At 38.6% G+C, this 21,318-nt stretch overlaps 1 pseudogene; it reads left to right on the top strand.

The window, feature by feature from the left end:
- Positions 1-8,463: 8,463 nt before the first annotated feature.
- LOC110931534 overlaps positions 8,464-21,318 on the top strand; it is a 35,064-nt pseudogene continuing 22,209 nt past the window's right edge.

Below are 21,318 nucleotides of genomic sequence, written 5' to 3'. Positions count from 1 at the left end.
CAGATCCCCGACTTGTAAAAGAAAGGGAAAAGAAACAGAAATGCCAACAGGTCAAGAAAATTGAAAAGGCAATCAAAACCGATGTGGTTAACAAAACATCTGTTTCTGTCAAACCAGAAAATTCAAAAACTTCTGACAACCATGAAGTTAAAATTTTAAAGAATAACACTGGTAAAACAAAACAGACTTGGAAACCAAAAACGGTTATTGAATCAGGGGGACCGTCACAATTTACGAATCATTAAAGAATAGAAGTTATTGTTGTTGATGAAAATGGAAGACCCAAGACCACAATGGCTTGGGTCCCCATCTCCAACTAATCAATTGAGTTCATGTGCAGGGTGTTTCAGGAGGAACTATCAGTAGTCATTGGATTGTTGATAGTGGGGAATCCAGGCACATGACAGGCGACATAAAGCTTCTCTACGACGTCAAATCTATTAAAGGAGGTTATGTTGCTTTTGCTGGAGATAAGGGCGGATATATTACGGGTGAAGGAATGATATCCAATGGGATTGTTAGCTTTGATAAGATCAACTTTGTGCAACAACTTGATCACAATCTTCTCAGTGTCTCACAAATCTGTGATAAGCAATTTTTTGTACACTTTGATGCTAATGGATGTTATGTGCTGAAGCCGGGCTTCAAAATTCCAAAAGAATGGATTCTCTTGTCTGCTCCAAGGATAAATGATTTGTATGTCCTTGATATGAGCCAAGCTATCACAACGTCTGCACAAGCAACATGTTTCGTTTCCAAAGCCACAGAAAAAGACTCAATCTCTTGGCACAGACGAATGGGTCACCTTGACTTACACAAAATGAATCATTTGGTATCAAATGAATTGGTGAATGGTGTTCTTCTTAAAAACTTCCATCTTCAAGATGTCTGTGTTTCGTGCCAGAAAGGAAAACAAACGAAGAAGCGACATCCTACAAAGAAAATCAACACGGTGGCAGTTCCTCTTAAACGTTTGCACATGGATTTGTTCGGTCCTGTCAAGCACAAAAGCATTCGGAATGATCAATATTGCCTCGTGATAACTGATGATTATTCAAGATTTTCTTGGGTGGCGTTCATGGCACACAAGAGTGAAACCTTTGGTATTATCAAAAACTTGATCATTCAGATTGAGAATTTGTATAAGTTGAAGGTTAGGCGGATACGTAGCGACAATGGTACTGAATTCAAAAATCATGCCATGGCGGAGTTTTGCACTTCAAAAGGTATTCTTCACGAATTTAGTGCAGCTTATACTCCTCAACAGAATGGCGTCGCTGAACGTAAGAACCGCACATTGATCGAGACTGCTAGGACTATGTTGGTAGAGTCGCAGTTGTTCATTCCATTCTGGAGTGAAGCTGTGGCCTCTGCATGTTATACATTGAACCGAGTCCTTACAGTCAAAAGGCACAACAAGACCTGCTTTGAGCTTCTTCACAAACGGAAACCAGATTTATCATATCTTGAACCGTTTGGAGCTCCATGTACTATAATCGATCCTAATGGAAAGTTTGGGGCAAAAGCAATTGAGGGATACTTTCTTGGGTATGCCACCCCGAACTTACGAGTCTGGAATCTAGAGACTAAAAGGGTCGAGGAATGGTCTGAGGTCAGAGTACAAAGGCACACATTGCCAGTCAAATGTCCTGGTCAGCCTTGGATGTTTGAGTACGATGACTTTTTCAATTCGATCAATGTTGAAGCAGTTGAAGAAAATGTTGCGGCAAGGATGTTTTTCGAGAGTGACAATGCAACAGTTTCACCTGTGGTTCGTCCAATTCTTGTAAATCAAGAACCATCTTCGGTGAACAACAATGCTCTCGACAATGAGGATTTTCACGATGCTACCGAATTGAACGAATCTTCAGAGGATGATGAATTTCTCAATGCAGATCAAGAAGCTCTAACAACAGCAGTTCATGGTACTTCAGAGGGTACTCCTCCAGTGGATGCCCCTAGAACAGCTGAAGCTACTGCATCATCCTCTTCGTCAATTCCGGGTATTAAATTGGTTGTTGATCTCAATCTCAACAATCTGGGTACGAATATTCCAGTTCGAGATAATCCTGAAACAAGGATTCATAATACCCATCCTCAACAAAACATCATCGGAAATGTGCAAAGTGGCATTCAAACAAGAAACATGTTGCAGAACAACAATAATGCAGGCCTGTATGCAGCTATTCGAGAATCCGGGCAACAAAATGATTGGTCTTTCGCGTATTATGTCTCACAGGAAGAGCCAAGAACTTGGAAAGAAGCCATGAAAGATAATTCTTGGGTTGAAGCAATGCAGGAAGAACTGCAACAATTCCAGAAGCTTGGTGTATGGAAGCTCGTAGAGAAACCTGCTGGTTACAAGAAGATTGGTACCCGTTGGGTGTTCAAATGCAAAAAGGATGACCGTGGAGTTGTTATCCGGAACAAAGCAAGATTAGTCGTTCAAGGTTTTCGTCAGATTGAAGGGATCGACTACAACGAAGTCTATGCACCTGTTGCACGTCTGGAAGCTATTCGGATCTTTCTGGCTTATGCTTCATTCAAAGGATTCAAGGTTTACCAGATGGACGTCAAAAGTGTGTTCTTACATGGTGTGGTTGAAGAAGAGGTGTACGTCGAACAGCCTCCAGGTTTTGAAGATCCTATCCATCCCGATCGGGTTTGGTTGCTCAACAAAGCTCTCTATGGTCTTCATCAAGCACCGCGAGCTTGGTATGCAACCTTATCTAATTATCTGCTGGAGAATGGTTTTCGCAGAGGTCTAATCGATTGTACTCTTTTCATCAAAGAACAAGATGGAGATCTTCTACTGGTACAGGTATACGTTTATGATATTATATTTGGTTCTACTAATGATGTTTTGTGTAGGAATTTCGAGCGCATTATGCAGGATAAATTCGAGATGAGTGCTATGGGGGAAATGACCTTCTTTTTGGGCCTACAAGTGCAACAAACTGAGTCTGGGATATTCATCCATCAGACTAAATATGTTGGTGACATCTTGAGCCGGTTCCAGATGTCTGATGCAACGCCCATCGATACCTCATTGCCGCAAAATCACGGAATTACTCCAGACTTGAAGGGTGAATCAGTTAGCCCCTCATACTACCGCGCGATGATCGGATCTCTTATGTACCTCACAACATCAAGACCAGATATAATGTACCCAACGTGCCTGCTTTCCAGATATCAAGTCAACCCGAAGGCCTCACATCTTGCAGCTGTAAAAAGGATTTTTCGTTATTTGAAGGGTTGCCCTGACACCGGTCTATGGTACCCTAGGGATAATAACTTCGACATGATCGCTTTAAGTGATTCTGATTTTGGCGGATGCAAAATCGACACCAAATCCACAACGGCTGGATGTCAGTTTTTGGGAAATCGCCTAGTCACATGGCAGTGCAAGAAGCAGACGTGCGTCGCTACATCAACATGCGAAGCTGAATACATCGTTGCCTCAAGTTGTTGCTCCCAAGTCCTTTGGATTCAACAACAATTACGCGACTACGGTTTTGAATTCCTAACTACTCCTATTTACGTTGATAATTCTGTTGCATTACAGATCACTAGAAATCCTGTGCAGCACTCAAAGACCAAACACATCGAAATCAAGTATCACTTCATACGTGATTGCTTTGAGAAAAGGCTAATCGATGTTGTTAAGGTCCACACCGATGACCAACGTGCCGACCTTTTTACCAAAGCATTTGACAAATCAAGATTTGACTTTTTATTATTGGTAAACGGCATTAAGGTCAAGCAAGAGTAAAACCAACATCGGAAAATCAATTTTGTAAATACCTTTGTGTTTTAAATTTTATCCTAGTTTATTGATTTTAGGGGGAGTAAATCCAAAATTTGAAAATCCAAAAACATCAAAAATTTTTAAAAACACAAAAACAATAGAAAAACAAAAATGAGTTTCCTGGCGAGCAAAAGAGAAAATGATAGTACATCAGTGGTCTATCCAAACCTCTTTAAATATTAAATGAAAAACGATAAGCAGCTCTATATAAGATGTATCGGTAGGCTCACAATCATTTTAAAGTGTGCAGGGTGATATAAATCTTAAATCGACTGAAGACCAGGTGGGAACCATTCATTGGCATATGGTCTTAGTACCGAAATTTCGTTTGATAGATTGCCGAGGTTCTGAGATATTCGGTCTTTACGCTGCTTATCATCTGGGTATCATGGTTGTATCGTTTACCAAAAAATAACGGGGACTCAAATCTGGATCTTCCATGATACTATACATACGTGTACATATTGCATTCGACCTCAATAAGTGATCAACAATCACATGTCCAAACAAAATAAGTGATAAAATATCACATTTATTCGGGAGTCAAGTTCGTCTCTCTGCTGTACGAAAGTACTGACCTGTTCACGGACTTGCTCATGTGCCCTCATGCATATGAAAATCAAGTTCCGCATCAATAAGTGATTCTATCACATAGGGCTTGTTTTCAAATCAAAATAAGTGAGAATCTCGCATCATATACGGTCAAACAGATGATAATCGGTATACTCACCGGTAAGATGAACCCTCGTGCATACCTTGATACGGGAATGTGTCGTGATGTGGATGAACACCGGTCGGTAAGTACAAATCATACCTTAACGTATCCCCTAAACATGATTACATCTGATAAGTTGAGCTTATGTGGACAACAATACCGATAATTGTTATAGGATCCTTATCTTAAAGTTAACTAATTGAACAACAAGAGCGTTTTGGCATGACCGTACACTGATATGATTCTCTTACCCTCGAAACTCACAAAAAGAATGTCTGTAAATATTTATTTAATGCTTTCAGCTTCTGCATCTCTGTAAATATTTATTTACTGCTTTCAGTCTTTACATTCGAAATATTCAAAAATACCAAAAAGATTTTAGGTGTGTTTTAATATAAACTTTCTAAAAGCCAAAAGGATTTTATTTCTATTTTATTTTCGATCGTACGATGTTGGATCTCGAGTCTTCGTTACCTGAAACCTGAACGAAAACCGAATTGACTAAATCTTCATAAACGGTCGAAATTTGCAAGTTTTGAAAGTTAAAAACTAAAATCGATAAATTTATTAAACTTTCAAACTGTCGGATGGTAGTTGATAGAAACATGGTCATACGTGTGTCATTTGCTTATACTAACTATATTCCAAGCAGTTGTTCTCATTACGCGTTTAGATTTCTTGCATGTGTAGATTCTAAAGGCAAGGAGAACATGGTTGATGATAAGCTTTGGAATGAAGACACGACGTGAAGGCACTCAAAAGATGAAGATGATCGAGTTTCCGCTGACCATCATCAATACCACAAGGATCTCAAGCACTAATGATCAAGTCATTCACGAGCATAACTCAAGGGGGAGCTTATGTTAAGGGGGAGTTTGTCCACACACTTCCTACCTGAAACGGGGAGTTTGTTGATACACTTTCTGCTTTCAAGACGTGAAGACGTTGAAGATCCTCCGACATACAAGACATGAAAGGCGAATCTCGCGAGTAGCGTCCAAGGGGGAGTTTGTTGATACATGGTTGTGGACGCGACTCGACTTGACGCATGTCGGCTCGAGCAACGACTTTCCTCCGTCGTGTGCAAGAAGACTTCAAGAATATTGGGCCAAGACATAAAGGACTCTGCTTTGGTCCTTGGGCTAAACAATCTAGGCGAAACAAGCATGGGCTTATAACACAGTTTGGCGAAACACAATTGGGCCCAAGCCCAATGGCGACGAAACAAGAATTATGTCGACGAAACAACTCAGTTTTGTCGACCATGAATGTGATTCGTTGACTGCTTTCCATTTCGTCAATGTTTAATATGTTTTGCCAAGTTTCTGATTCGCCAAGTCTGATTCGCCGAGTTTAGTTCTGTTTCGTGGTGTCTGTGACTATATATAGTCAGTCTGTGGATAAGAAAAGAGAGACTCTGGAGAGAACACATAAGTGAGAGCACAGAACACACACACACTGTGAGAGAGTTTGAAGAGTAAATTTGTAAACATTGAGCTTGTAACTGAACCTTTCATACGTATTAATACAGAGGTGTTAATCGATGAATATTGTGTGTCGTGTATTTGCGTGTTCTATCTCGGTTTGCCTTTCCGGTTGGATTCCGCACAACCGGGTTGGTTTGTACACAAGGATTAGGCGACTAGATCCTCCTAGCCGAACCTACAGATGAGAATGTTACAGAACAACGAATTGTTGAAAAGATCCTTCAAAGTCTAACACGCAAATACGAATCAGTAGTGGTGGCAATAGAAGAATCAAAAGATTTAACTACAATATCCAAGGAAGAGTTACTCGGTATTCTCCAATCACACGAATTAAGATTAAAACAATGCGACGATGCACCAATGGAACAAGCATTTCAGATACAAAGCAGTAATTCACATCGATCACGACAATACAGATCTGAAAATGTCGGTAGAGGACGAGGTAGAGGAAGAGGAAGATTCGACGGACAGATCCATTGTTTGTCAAAAATTGGGAGATACGGCACATTTCTGCCAACGAAAAGATGAGAACGACAGAAGTGGAAATGCCCTCTTACATGAAGATGAAACGAAAGAAAGAAATGATGAGACAATGTTCATGATATTTAACGTGGAGAAAATAACAAAGGATGATTGTTGGTACTTAGATAGTGGATGCAGTAATCACATGACTGGTAACAAGAATTTATTCATTACATTAAATACATTAAATGAATCAGAAAGAAGAGAAGTAAGAAAAGGGGACAATAAGAAACTAGAAGTTTTGGGATGTGGTGATGTATCAATCAAAGTGAAAGGATTAGAGAACAAAGTTCCAAATGTATTTTATGTTGAAGGATTAAAACATAATCTGTTAAGTGTGGGACAATTAGTACAAAAGGGATATGAGGTAAAAATTTTCAGTCAAGAATGTATGAAGCAGGAGTGTGTATAGGCTCGGTCAAGATGACCAGAAACAAAATGTTTTCGTTAAATCTGAATCATGATTTAACGCCACGAGCCTGCAGCATGATGACACAAGATATATCTGTCCTATGGCGTTGACGATACGGTCATCTCAACTTTGATACTTTGCACAGCATGGGAACAAATGAAATCATAAAAGGATTACCTAAAATTCCTAAATCACCCAACAACATATGTGAAGGATGTCTATTTGGGAACCATACAAGAAAATCGTTTCCGAAACAAGCAACATGGCATGCTGATATGCCACTTCAACTCATTCACTCAGATATATGTATATGTGGTCTTATGAGGACCCCATCAATTGGTGGCTGCAAATACTTCATCACTTTTATAGACGATTTCTCAAGAAAAACATAGGTTTACTTTCTAAAGCTAAAGTCGGATGCACTGAGTCACTTCAAGACCTTTAAAAGATTCGTAGAAAATCAAGTTGATTTTAAGATAAAGACCATGCGTACAGATAGAGAAGCAAAATATTGTAATCATGAGTTTCAAAACTTCCTGAGAGAAAGTGGGATTCATCATCAACTCACCACTAGTTATACCCCCTCAACAAAACGGTGTAGCTGAACGAAAAAATAGAACACTTATGGAATTAAGTAGAAGCATGCTTAAAATGAAAAAGTTACCACATTCATATTGGGCAGAGGCAGTAGCATGTGCTGCATATTTACTGTATTGGGCCGTTACTAAAACTATACCAAATATAACTCCGCAAGAAGCATGGAGTGGAAGAAAACCAAGTGGCGGACACTTAAGAGTTTTTGGCTGCGTCGCTTACGCTCATTTTCCAAAACAACATTGTGGTAATTAAACTAGATGATAAAGCAGAAAAGGCATTTTTTATTGGTTATAGCGAGAACAGCAAGGCATACAAACTGTATAACCCAACAACCAATAAAACTATCATCAGCAGAGATGTCATGTTTGATGAAAATCAAGAATGGGATGGAAGCATCTCTAATAAAGAAACATCATGCATTCAACTGAACAACTCAGACAATGAAACTCAAGAACCAAATGCGGCTACTTCAAACATGGATGTAGGGTCACAGACAAAATGACCAGGCCGGGAATCCTTCAAGTGATGACGACACTGAGGATCAAAGCAACAATCAGGAAGATGCAGATTCATCGTCTTCCTCAAAAAACAAAGAACTGAGAACACGAAGCATCTCGGAGGTTTATCAAGATTCACACCCTCTTACCAAGGCTCAGGTTGATGAACTGTATGAAAGAAACCAGACTATACCCAATGATGTATCAAACTTCGTACTCTATGCCGATGCTGATCCCATATCATATAGTGAAGCATTTAAAGACACTAAGTCGATAGAAGCCATGGACAAAGAAATGCAGTCGATACAAAAAATGGAACCTGGGAATTAGTGGATCCTCCAAAGGATCAAAAACCTATCCGTGTGAAGTGGATTTATAAGACAAAGTATGATGAACATGGGAATGTAAGCAAGTATAAAGCACTTATGGTGGCTAAAGGTTATAACCAAAAGTATGGGATTGATTATCAAGACGTCTTTGCTCCGGTAGTAAGATTCAAGATTCGACACTGTCAGACTTGTTCTAGCTCTAGCTGCACACTATGGTTGGCACCTGATGTGTGCAAAATGCAACACATAAATTACATCAAATGTGGCATAAAACTAACCCTTTTTAGTACTAATGTTGGAAAAAAGTGTGCTTTTGTCTTCCTTTTGGATTTTCTAGGATTAAAAGAGCTTAAATGAACAAAAGAAGCAAAAATGAAGCCAAATCTAACAATAATACAAGAAACGGAATAAACGTGCCATGACCGACCCCTCGACAGCATCTCCCCAAGCAAAAACAAGAGAACAGAAGGCTGAACACGCCCTATGATCATTGAGCACGAGGGCGTGCCCAAGTGTCTGTAGAAAAGACAAAGTTGTAGAAGCTTCTCTTTCCCAATACAGGGGCGTGCTCAATGGGGTCGTGGTCAATGCTAAGATTCACAGAATCCAAGCATATCTTGATAGTACAGATACGCTTCTGCACACGGGGACGTGCCCAGCAGACACGGTGGCGTGGTCAACTAATGCAGACAAACTGCATTTAATGAAGAAAGAGAAGATGGGTGGACACGGGTCCGTGCCCAATGGACACGGGTCCGTGCCCAATGGACACGGGGCCGTGTCCGGGCTTCTGTGCAGACTATAAATAGGGGTGCTTGGCCCACTTGCAAATCATCCCTTGGCAAACCATCTCTCTCACACTTCACCCACCCACCACCACCATCACAACCCACATCCACCACCGTCATCCATCATCCATCATAGAGTGTGTGTAGTAGTCTCGGGATCCAAGATTGATCGTAAGAGTTCTTGAAAATCAAAGGCCATGTTTGCCTAAGTCTCTTACATCACTTGGTGAAGACAAGCATTTAGTGTAATACTTTTTATTTTTAATCTTTTCGCACTTTTTATTTGGTTATGTATTAATGACTTTAATAACTAGTTTCTTATGTTGAAGGTGAAACTTCCTTATCATTTTTCCATGGTGTCATGGCGTTATTTTACTGTTTATATAAAATAAAAGATTTACACCATTCATATCTCCACGGTCTATATGGAGATATGTTGGCTACTTGGTCGGGGGTTAAGGGAATGGTTTGGTAAGAGTCTTGCCTTGTTCAGTGTATAGATCCTTCAAGGACCTGGGTCAAGCTTAGTAGGACCTCCTTCAATACCCAGTGGTATTGGATGGCGGGGGTTCGAATTTCTTGATCCCCTCATATGTAAACTACTATTAAAACATTAACCCGGCTACTTAGGATTGTATCCCTGCTGACTCAAACTACTTAGCCGAGGGTAACGCCACCTTCAAAAGAGGGGCCTACCACAATACGCATTAATAACTTAATTAATTATCTTTCAATAATCCAACCCTTTAGGAAATTATCCTTGCTGACTCAAACTACTGGGTTGAGGGTAACGTCACCTTCAAAAGAGGGGCCTACTACTATAACTAAGATAATCTCTTAAAAAGTGCAAAAGTGCGGAAATAATCAAAGGTTACACTAAAGGCGAGTCGGATCCAAGTGATGATCTCTTAAAAAGTGCAAAACTGATGATCTTGTTTCTTTCTGATCCGGTTATACTTGATATTTGATCTTGATCTTTTTTTTTTGGTCTTGATGGAAAATTACTTAAACAGCCTTGGCTTTGATACCAATTTGTTGGAAATAATAATAACTTTGTTGGAGATAATGCTTGAATACTAACACTTGAATAAGTGAGAATTTTCTGCATCTAAATCAAAGAAGTTTAAACTTAAGTAGATAATCACAAGTAATAGATCCATATCTTCAATTATTGATCATACACAACAACCACAATTATAGTTTATACACTCTAACCTAACCGGTATATATGGAACATTACACCCTTACAAAAGTTGTGGCAATGTAACTACCTTTTATCTGTATTTGACCCATGGATACTAATCTATACTATATAATAAAAGAAACCTCTTTAGGGACACTTGTCATCATATTAGCCCATCTCTTATAGATAATTATAATTTTAGTTTAATCTCTTCTAATTAATTATAGATTTTTTTTTAAGGCGAAATTCATTAAACACAACCGTGACGACTATCTCCAAGAAAGAGATAGACAAACGCAAAAAAAAATGTTACATCAACGGGAAAATAAAATTACACCAGTTTCTCCAATCTATCGAACCCTCCTTGTGTCTACTTCTAAACCATAGGAAACCCAAAGACTTCACATCCGAAACAATGTGAACTACATTCGAATCCACTCCGTTGAAAACCTTTTCGTTCCTTGCCTTCCAAATTCGTCAACACACGATAATGATGATGCCGTAGATTATCTCCTTCTTTTTCGCTGGATAAATCAATTGATCTGTAATATGTAACACATCAGATAGAGAAAACACAAAGAATCATGGAATTTGCACCAAGAAGCAATAGCATCCCAAACTCCACACACTACCCTACAACCCGAAAACAAATGGTCAACTGTTTCGTCGATATCCCCACACAATCCGCATAAACCATATCCTACATTGACATTTCGACGAAGGAGGGCACTTTTGGTGGGGATTCTATCCAAACTAGCCCTCCACATGAATATGTTACATTTGCTTGGGATCCACTTGCACCAATTATAAATCATATTATCTAGACTAGAATCGCTACCTTTTATCCATTTCCGGGCTTCCTTAACCGAGTAGCCTTCACCCGAATCCTGGATCCAGGCCCAAGAATCCTCTCGACTGCTAAGCTGTACTCCCGAAATAACTCGACGACACTGAATGAGCTCGTCCACTTCAAGGCCATTATTCGGATAATGCTTACAATTCCAACAAATGGTGGGAGGGCTATTATGATCGAAAATTCTATCTGCCACAGTGCAACGTTTCTGTTCCTCCGGTTGAAACAAAGAGAGAAATTTAATCTTTAACGGTTCCGTCGTAAGCCAAGGATCAATCCAGAATTTAATAGTCGAACCGTCGTCCACGACCCCTCGGACCATATTGACAAAGCCATTACCATTCACTTTAAGACTATAGCCGACTTTCACCAATCTAGACCAAGCGCCTGAGAAGCGATTATTACACTGAATTGTTTCCCATCTTCTACTCGAACCATGTATTGCGTCCACAACCTTCCACCAAAGCGCCCCGTTTTCTACTCGATATCTCCACAACCATTTCAAAAGCATCGCGTAATTATTATCTTCCAACTTGGAGAGAACCAATCCTCCATCTTTTATACTTTTCGTAACTCTATCCCAAGCGACCCAATGTATCTTGTTCTTTTCATCACATCCTCCCCATAGGAAACGTTTGATGATAACCTCAAGCTTATTAATAACCGTGACTGGGGCTTTGTACAATGAGAAATAATACGACAGTAAACTTTCAAGAACCGACTTGATAAGAATAACCCTACCTGTAATAGAAACCACGCTTGCCTTCCAAGAAGATACGCGCTTTTTGAAAACATCAACCATCGAATCCCAATTACTAATTCGGTTCATATTGACGCCCACTAAAATTCCCAAATACTTGAATGGAAAAACCCCGATCTACAACCCATCCCATTTGCGCAAACTTCAATCTCCTCCACACTCTTCCCTATCCCAAATAAATTCGACCTGTGCAAGTTTATTCGAAGGCCCGAACACAAATAAAATATTTGAAGAATTCTCTTCAAAGCATTAAAGTTGAATTGTGACCATTCGCCCATAACCATTGCATCATCGGCATATAGAAGGTGAGATATAATAGGGCCATCATTATTCAATTGCACCCCATCAAACATACCATTATCACAAGCCATCCTAAGCATCGAAGACAAACCCTCCATAACGATAAAAATAAAAAAGGCGAGATAGGATCACCTTGTCTAATACCCTTTTCGCAACTGAACTCGAACGTAGGAGATCCATTCACAAGAACGGATGAACGAGCCGAATGTAACACACCCTTGATCCAATTACACCATCTATCCGGGAAATTCATTTGCTTCATAATCGACATCAAGAACCTCCAATTGACATTATCATAAGCTTTCTCGAAGTCAATTTTAAAAAAAGAATAATTCTTTGCCGGTCATTTTCGCCCAGGAGTATATTTCATTAATGATAAGCGCTCCATCAAGAATAAATCTCCCTGAAAGAAATGCCGACTGTGTATCATGAATGATATTACCCATCACCTTTTTTAGACGATTAGCAAGAACCTTGGAGATAACTTTACTAATCACCCCAATTAAAGTAATTGGTCGATACTCGTTCAGTCCCACCGGATCTTTAACTTTAGGAATCAGCGTTATAAAAGAAGATCTCGCTCCTTGGCTTATATTACATGTTTCAAAAAACTCCTGCAACAACTTAACAAAATCATTAGCTAAAAATGGCCAGAACCGCTTTATGAATCGGAAATTAAAACCGTCCGAGCCCGGTGCCTTATCACTCCCACCATCGAATACAGCTTCTTTGATTTCCAATTCAGAAAATGGAACCACAATATTCTCGGCTTCGACATCAGACAATTTTTTAATACCATAGCACTCCAAAGTCGGACGGTCAGGCATCTCCTCAACAAACCGTTGCTTGAAAAAACGACAAACTTCTTTTTTCACTTCCAAGGGCTTGAAAATCCACTTGCCATCGACGTTTAACCCCGGGATATTATTAGAAACCCTTCTCATGTTGACACAACCATGGAAAAAACTAGTGTTTTCATCCCCTTCCGAGCCCATCAAACATGTGATTTTTGTCCAATATCTTTCTTTTTAATATCGCCCATTTCCCTAAGCCGATTCTTAGCTTCATCATGAACCCACATCTCGGCTTCGGTCAAATCCCTTTCATCAATTAACTCATCTAGCTCACATAATTCAGCCTTTAAATTAAGTTCCTCTTCAATCTCTACCTAAGACCAATTTCCTTGCCACTCTAATATACTCTGTTTCAACCTCCTAAATTTCTTCATCAAGATAATGTCCTTCGGCCCATAGCCAAAGTCCTCCAAACACACTTTATCAACCGCTTCACTTAACCCGTCCCTGGATAACCATGAATTAAAGAACCTAAAAGGTTTAGGCCCAAAATTCCGTGCTTCAATCTTCAACACTAACGGGCAATGATCTGATTCCTCCCTAGCAAGAGCTCTATACTCCGCATTTGTCCATTCATTCACAAAATTCCATGACACAAGAATACGATCGATATGGCTACATTTATTTCCAAAATTATAGATAACTCTTCTACTAATCTAGAAATAGTTTATCTCAACTAACAACAATAAATAATAATTTGCAAACATTCACGTTAACTAAATGTTAATCAATTTATGTTTTAAGACACAACTAACAACTATAAATAATAATTTGCAAACATTTTCGTTAACTAAATGTTAATCAATTTATGTTTTAAGACACAAGTTGGAAATTCTTGAATAATTATCTTATTATCGATTCTATCCGATAGATATTTCTTTAAAGAAATATGAATTGATTAAGATTTAGGTAACGTAAATGTTTGCAAATTATTATTTATAGTTGTTAGTTGATATAAACTATTTCTAGATTATATCTATTATTAATTAAAATTACAGTGTAATGCGTATATTTTTAAAGATGTAATTATCTTATTATTATGGTTTTTATATAAATAACTTTTTATTATTTAATATATAAAATTATATTTATTCAACCCGTACAATAAATGAGGTTTTTAAAGATATATTGTTTTATTATTTAGTATATAAAATTTATTTATTCTATACCGTGTAATACACGGGGTTATAACCTAGTCTAACTTATATATGTCACACCTATTACATACATGAATTATAACAAATAATAATAATAATAATAATAATAATAATAATAATAATAATAATAATAATAATAATAATAGACGACAAGGGATTAAAGAAATTAGCGGTTAAAAAAAGGAAAGGACAATAATTTGATGTCAATATTAAAATATCTTACATTAACAGTTGAAAAGCAGGAGCTTAATTACTTGTTTTCTAAATCCAACTGTTTAATCAGTAGAGCTGAATTTTTTAAGAGAATGAGACATCAGAAGAGACACAATCTGCCATATTTTTTTTTTGTAATTTGAAGAACACCAATTATTAAAATATGACAAGAATCAGAAAGCCCGGAGCATCATTTATAGAATATAAACGATCAAGTCAACTCCAAAAGGATACTTGCTAAAGCGGCCGGCTTGAAAGATATTTAAAAATGAAATTCTAACAGTTACTGAAACACCAGTTTCTATAGATCATTGATCACATCAACATATAAGACGCCATACGACTAAACGTCTGTATACTATATACAAGCAGTTGAATTAAGCTAAAAAGTAACACCCAAGATGATTAAACTTATTCAGGCAACAGTTTGCATTTTAGCCTTGTTTGGGTTATGTACTGCTGATATTCAAGCAAACAGGCTTTTCAAGTTTATAAAATCAAAACATTCTAGAAACTCGCCGAATAATAATAAATGGATGGTTTCAGAGGAAGCTACTGATGAGTATTCTCCGGTTTACATTGCACCTCAAGACGGTTTGGCAGAGCTCGACAAGATATCGGCATTGCCAGGCCAACCTGAAGGTGTCAATTTCAGTCAGTACTCCGGATATGTTACTGTCAATCCGAACGCTGGCAGGGCCCTTTTTTATTATTTTGTTGAGTCGCCTACTGATTCGTCTACAAAACCGTTGGTCTTGTGGCTAAATGGAGGTGATTTTGCACATACATATTTATTTATTGCATCGTAATTAAGTAGCACACAACCATACTTAACGAGGGTGGCTCAGCCACCTTTTGGCTTGAAGTGGATTCTAAAATCAGAATCCTTTTCCGTAAAATAGAATATTCTTTTTTGCTTAGAATCCTAACACGTAGGAATATTATGACACGCATACATTTTTTGGTACAGTTTCTAAAAAGCACATAATAAAACAAGTTATAGTTGATGTGAGTTTTAATGAAATGAACTCCCTTCCAAGTATAATGATTTTTTGTTCTTTTTGTTAAAACTTGAAAATTAAACATAGTTAAACCCTAACTCAATTCACATCCAATTTGTGAAAACATAAAATTTTAAAAAGAACAAAAAAGATAAATAGCAATTACAACGGAAAAGTTGAGAATGATAACTGACTGAGTTTTGATTGGAGAGGAATAATAGAATGCGACAAGCATAGTCTAGCCATAAAAAACTTTCGGGCGCCCTTAAATATGGGGCTGAAGCAAAACTGTAGGTCCCTATTTCGCGGAGGATTACGAACCTAAACCTTGTTATACAAACCTACTAGCGAGTGCGGAATCCAAGCTAGCAAGCAAACCGAGTTAGTAGCAAGTAGAGAAACAAACACACAAGTTCACCGATTAACACAACTTGTATTAATGCAATGAGGGTTCGGTTACAAGCTCAATGTTTACAGAAAAGTTCTATAAACTCTCTAAGGTGTGTGTGTGAGTTCTGGACAGAAAGCTCTCAATTCTCTCTATCTCTCGGAAGTGCAAATGGCAGAACTAATTCACACAAACACTGTATGGGTATATATATACCCAGCTCATGATGCCAGATCGAAGGATCCGAAGGATTCGAAGGTTCCGATAGATGGTCCGAAAGATCATCTTTCGATCACAAGTTGTTCGAATGATCAGCATTGACCTCGAAGGATCATCCTTCGAGGTCTAATCAGTCGAACCATATCTTTCGTGCACCTCGAAGGATTAACACCATCCTTCGAGGAACTATCCTTCGATCAGAACATCTTTCATCATACAATCTGTTGTCCAAGTCAGACCGGAGGATGGTTGACTTGGTCAACTTACAACACAAGTCAGGACATCGTTTATATCAGACCGAATACAGACAAAGTACAGACACAAGTGCACCAACAAACTCCCCCTTGGCTGTAGCTTTGTCTTTATCTTCTATAGTTGTAGACTCGTCTCGAACTTCTACAGTCTTTGGTCTTCGAGTTCTCAAACTCTGATGTCCTTTCACGTCTTCAATGTCGGAGGATCTTCAAAGTCTTCACGTCTTGAAAGCAGAGAGTGTATCAACAAACTACCCGTATCATGTAGGAAGTGTGTTGACAAACTCCCCCTTAACATAAGCTCCCCCTTGAGTTATGCTCGTGAAAAGACTTTATCTTTATGAAGTGAGATCCTTGTGGTGTTGATGATGGCCAGCGGCAACTCGATCATCTTCATCTTTTGAGCGCCTTCTCGTCGTGTCTTCATTCCAGAGCTTGTCATCGACTATGTTCTCCCAGCCTTTAGAATCTGCACATGCAAGAAATCTAAACGCATAATGAGAACAACTGCTTGGAATATAGTTAACATAAACACATGACACACGAATGACCATGTCATAATCAAACACCGTCCGACAGTTTGAAAGTTTTTCAAATTTATCAATTTTAAATTTTAACTTTCAAAACATGCAAATTTTGACCGTTTATGAAGATTTAGTCAGTTCGGTTTTCAGTCAGGTTTCAGGTAACGAAGACTTGAGCTCCAACATCGTACGATCGAAAATAAAGTAGAAATAAAATCTTTTTGGCTTTTTATAAAGTTTATATTAAAACAAGCCTAAAATCTTTTTGGTATTTTTGACATTAAAAAGACAACAATTTAAAATCCTTTGAGTGTTATCAAACGACATCACCGCTAATGTCGTGCTGATATGCACCAAACGACGAAACTGTTTTAAAAGAAAATAATAAAAGTTAAGCAGTAAATAAATATATACAGACATTCTTTTTGCGAGTTTCGAGGGTAAGAGAATCATATCAGTGTACGGTCATGCCAAAACACTCTTGTTGTTCAGTTAGTTAACATTAAGATAAGCATCCTATAACAATTATCGGTATTGTTGTCCACTTAAACTCAACTTATCAGATGTAATCATGTTTAGAGGATACGTTAAGGTATGATTTATGCTTACAGACCGGTGTTCATCCACATCACGACACATTCCCGTATCAAGGTATGCACGAGAGTTCATCTTACCGGTGAGTATACCGATTATCATCTGTTTGACCGTATAAAATTGTGAGATACTCACTTATTTGATTTGAAAACAAGTCCTATGTGATATAATCACTTATTGATGAGGAACTTGATTTTCGTATGCACGAGGGCACAGGTGCAAGTCCGTGAACAGGTCAGTACTTCCGTACAGCAGAGAGACGATCTTGACACCCGGATAGATGTGATATTTTATCACTTATTTGAGTTGGACATGTGATTGTTTATCACTTATTGAGGTCGAATGCAGTATGTAATATGTACACGTAAGTATAGTATCATGGAAGATCTAGACTTGCGTCCCCGTTATTTTTCGGTAAAAGATACAACCATGATACCCAGATGATAAGCAGCATAAAGACCGAATATCTCAGAACCTCGGCAATCTATCAAACGAAATTTCGGTACTAAGACCATATGCCAATGAATGGTTCCCACCTGGTCTTCAGTCGATTAAGATTTATATCACCCTGCACACTTTAAAATGATTGTGAGCCTACCGATACATCTTATATAGAGCTGCTTATCGTTTTGCATTTAAGGTTTAAAGAGGTTTGGATAGACCACTGATGTACTATCATTTTCTCTTTTGCTCTCCAGGAAACTCATTTTTGTTTTTCTATTGTTTTTGTGTTTTTGAATTTTTCGATGTTTTTGGATTTTCTGATTTTTGGATTTACTCCCCCTAAAATCAATAAACTAAGATAAATTTAAAAACACACAAAGATATTTTCAAAAAAAATGATTTTCCGATGTTGGTTTACTCTTGTGCTTGACCTTAATGCCGTTTACCAAAATTAAGTTTTATCCGAAAAGATTTAACAAATTTTGGAAAAATGAGTTGGCAGATCGGTAAGCGGTGCGGACCTTGACAACATTGATGAGTTTCATATTGAAACAATCACGTGTGAGGTGATATCCGAGATCAACGTGTCAGGTCAAAGAGTGCTGTACGAGATAATAACAATTCACAAAGCAGCTAAAATATCGACAAGTATAGGAGAGATTAAGAATTTAAAGGCGTATCCTGCAACTGTTCCGTGCATTGCAAGGAATCTAAGCACTCTCCCAACTGGATATCCACCCGGTGTGGACTTCAAGGTCGAATTTGCAACTGCTGAGAAGTCTCTTGACAGCAACAAGCTCATAAACCTCCGGGTCCGGCTGGTCTTCCACATTTCACCAGCGAAGGTCTCTGACTTTCTCTTTCAGAAATGGTGTGCGGATGTTCAATCCACTCCAAGGCATCGGCACACATTTCACTTTATTCGTTCCTGAGGACCCGATCAAAACCAGAATGACCACATTTTTTTGGCACGTTCTTCATTTGGTCGAATTTTTTTTGCAACTTCATTCAGCCACATTTTCTTTTTCTTTTCTCTCTCTCCATCAAAGGCAACAATTTCTTCTGTCACCTATCTTATGCAAGGACATTCCACTATCAACAATCCTAAGACTATCAATAGTTCCTCCTGGAACCTCCTGCACACTCACTCAGAGATTAGTTGGAGAGTGGGACCCAAGCCATTGTGGTCTTGGGTCTTCCATTTTCATCAATGACAATAACTTCTTGTCTTTGATGGTTTGTAAATTGTGATGGTCCCCCTGATTCAGTAACCGATTTAGGTTTCCATGTCTGTTTTGTTTTATCAGTGTCATTCTTTAACATTTTAACTTCATTACAGTTTGAAGTTTTTGAATGTGTTGATTTCACAGAAACAGATTGTTTTTGAATCACATCGGTCTTAATTGCTTTTTCAATCCTTTTGACCTGTTGGCGTTTCTGCTTCTTCTCCCTTTCTTTTACAAGTCGGGGATCTTGTTTTGTGGAAGTAGATGGCTTACGGTCAGTCTTGTCACGGGGATCATCAACCTTCCCTTTTTGCTTATGAAGGTAAGGGCAATTTCGAATTATATGCCCAATGGTTCCACACTCAAAACATGATCTTCGTTCAACATACCTCGAAGAATCATGTGTTCTCTTAGCCGATGATGTTGAACCTTGTGAACTCGAGGTACTAGGCTTTGAGCTGTTTTGTTCATTCCTTTTCAAAACAGTAGCTTTCTTGACAAAATCTAAGTTAGATTTATTTTCAAACGTTTCAATTTTGTCCGTTCCCGTCGATTTCACAAAGTTAACATTTTTCTTCTTCTTTTGATTCGGCTTCTTCTGGACTTGAGCCGGTGCCTTTCCTTTGGGCTTGGTGTGATTTTGCTGTTTTGGCATTGCTGGTAATTTCTTGTTGCCAAATTGTTTTCGAACTTCAGCCTTTGGGATTGGAGGACACTGTGTAACTGTAACATGTGGTCCTTTCTTCCCCAAAAACTTACTTGTCGAATTTTCAAAGACTTTATCGATTAAGGATTGATTAACGTTCTTAATAGGAAAATCTTTGTCTGAGTAAATTTTATCATCACCAACCAAAGTGTACAGCAAGGTCACACTCTCCGACTCCTTCTCAGACGAGGACTCAGTTGCAACAGTCTTAGCGGGTGTGGCAGGGGGATCACATAGAATGTGATTCTCAAGAGGTATGTCCTCATTTTTGACTACCGCATCAGACTTTGCTGGAGCAGCATCATCAGATTCATCATCTGAAGAATCAGCATCCTCAACCTCAACTGGAGGATCCTGTTTCTGTTCAGCAGTTACAGATGTATCTGCTGACACATCAGAATCTGAGGATACTTCTTTCTGGTATCCGAGTCCTGCTGCAAACTCCTTCACATCAAGAGGAACAGATGGTTCGAAGAACACTCTATCCTCCTCATCAGGCATGGCATCATAATTGTGTCTGACTGGTGGTGGACATTTTTTGTATCCTATGCATGTGACATCCCGTTTTTCTTTCTGAACGTCAATGATGTGATCCAACACGTAGCTAGAGCTCAAATAGCTGTCTAGCTTGAGTTGGATTGCCTCACTTTCCGTTTTTACACAGACCATTTCTTTTTGCATTGCCTCAAGACGTGAGATGTACAAATTAATGTCCGTTTGTTTTCTGGAAACCATTTTAGTCAATTCAGTTTTGTCTTTCTTTAATGTCTCAATCATTGACTTAAATTCCTTTTCATGGTTTTCATAAAACATATTGGCTTCTGTGCATTTTGAAAGATCCACAGTCAACTTTTGATTGTGGATGAATGTCACATCATATTTTTCTTGCAAAGCCTCGTGTTTGCTTTGCAATGCACACCACTCAGCATTCAAGGAATCATGTTTGTCTTGCAAGTCAAACAAACTAGCTTGTAAAGCATCATGTTTGGCTTGCAACTCAGACATGTTTGCCTCAAACTCAGCACATTTAGCCTGCAAGCTATCACAGTTATCACAGTTTACAGCAATGGGTTCATCGACACATACCTGACTTGAAGAACTGTCGACATTAGCCATAAAGGCTGAATGGAGAGAAGACGAAGTACAAGCAGCTTGATCCACCAGAACAGATCTTCTTTGAGTTTCTGCTGCAGCTTCCTCCAAAAGTTCATCAATATCAGCATCAACTGAGACACCAGATGTCTCACCCATATTCTCATCGCCTGACCTAGATGAATCTTCATCAACACTCCTGCTGTACCCAGAAGAGTCTTCATCCTCAGAAGATTCACCACCACTGGCGGAAGATTCTCCACCACTGGTGCTAACTACATCCTTCACAACTTGAGCAAAGCAAGCTGTACCATTAGGACCATCACCACCAAACTGGATTGACCAGTCGCAACCTTCATCCATCTGAACTACAAGTGCCCGGTTGGCTTGATTGT

The sequence above is a fragment of the Helianthus annuus genome, chromosome 3, assembly GCF_002127325.2.
Source record: "Helianthus annuus cultivar XRQ/B chromosome 3, HanXRQr2.0-SUNRISE, whole genome shotgun sequence".
Taxonomy (NCBI): Eukaryota; Viridiplantae; Streptophyta; class Magnoliopsida; order Asterales; family Asteraceae; genus Helianthus; species Helianthus annuus.
The sequence above is the reverse complement of the archived record's forward strand: the minus strand, read 5'-3'. Positions and strand labels throughout refer to the sequence as shown.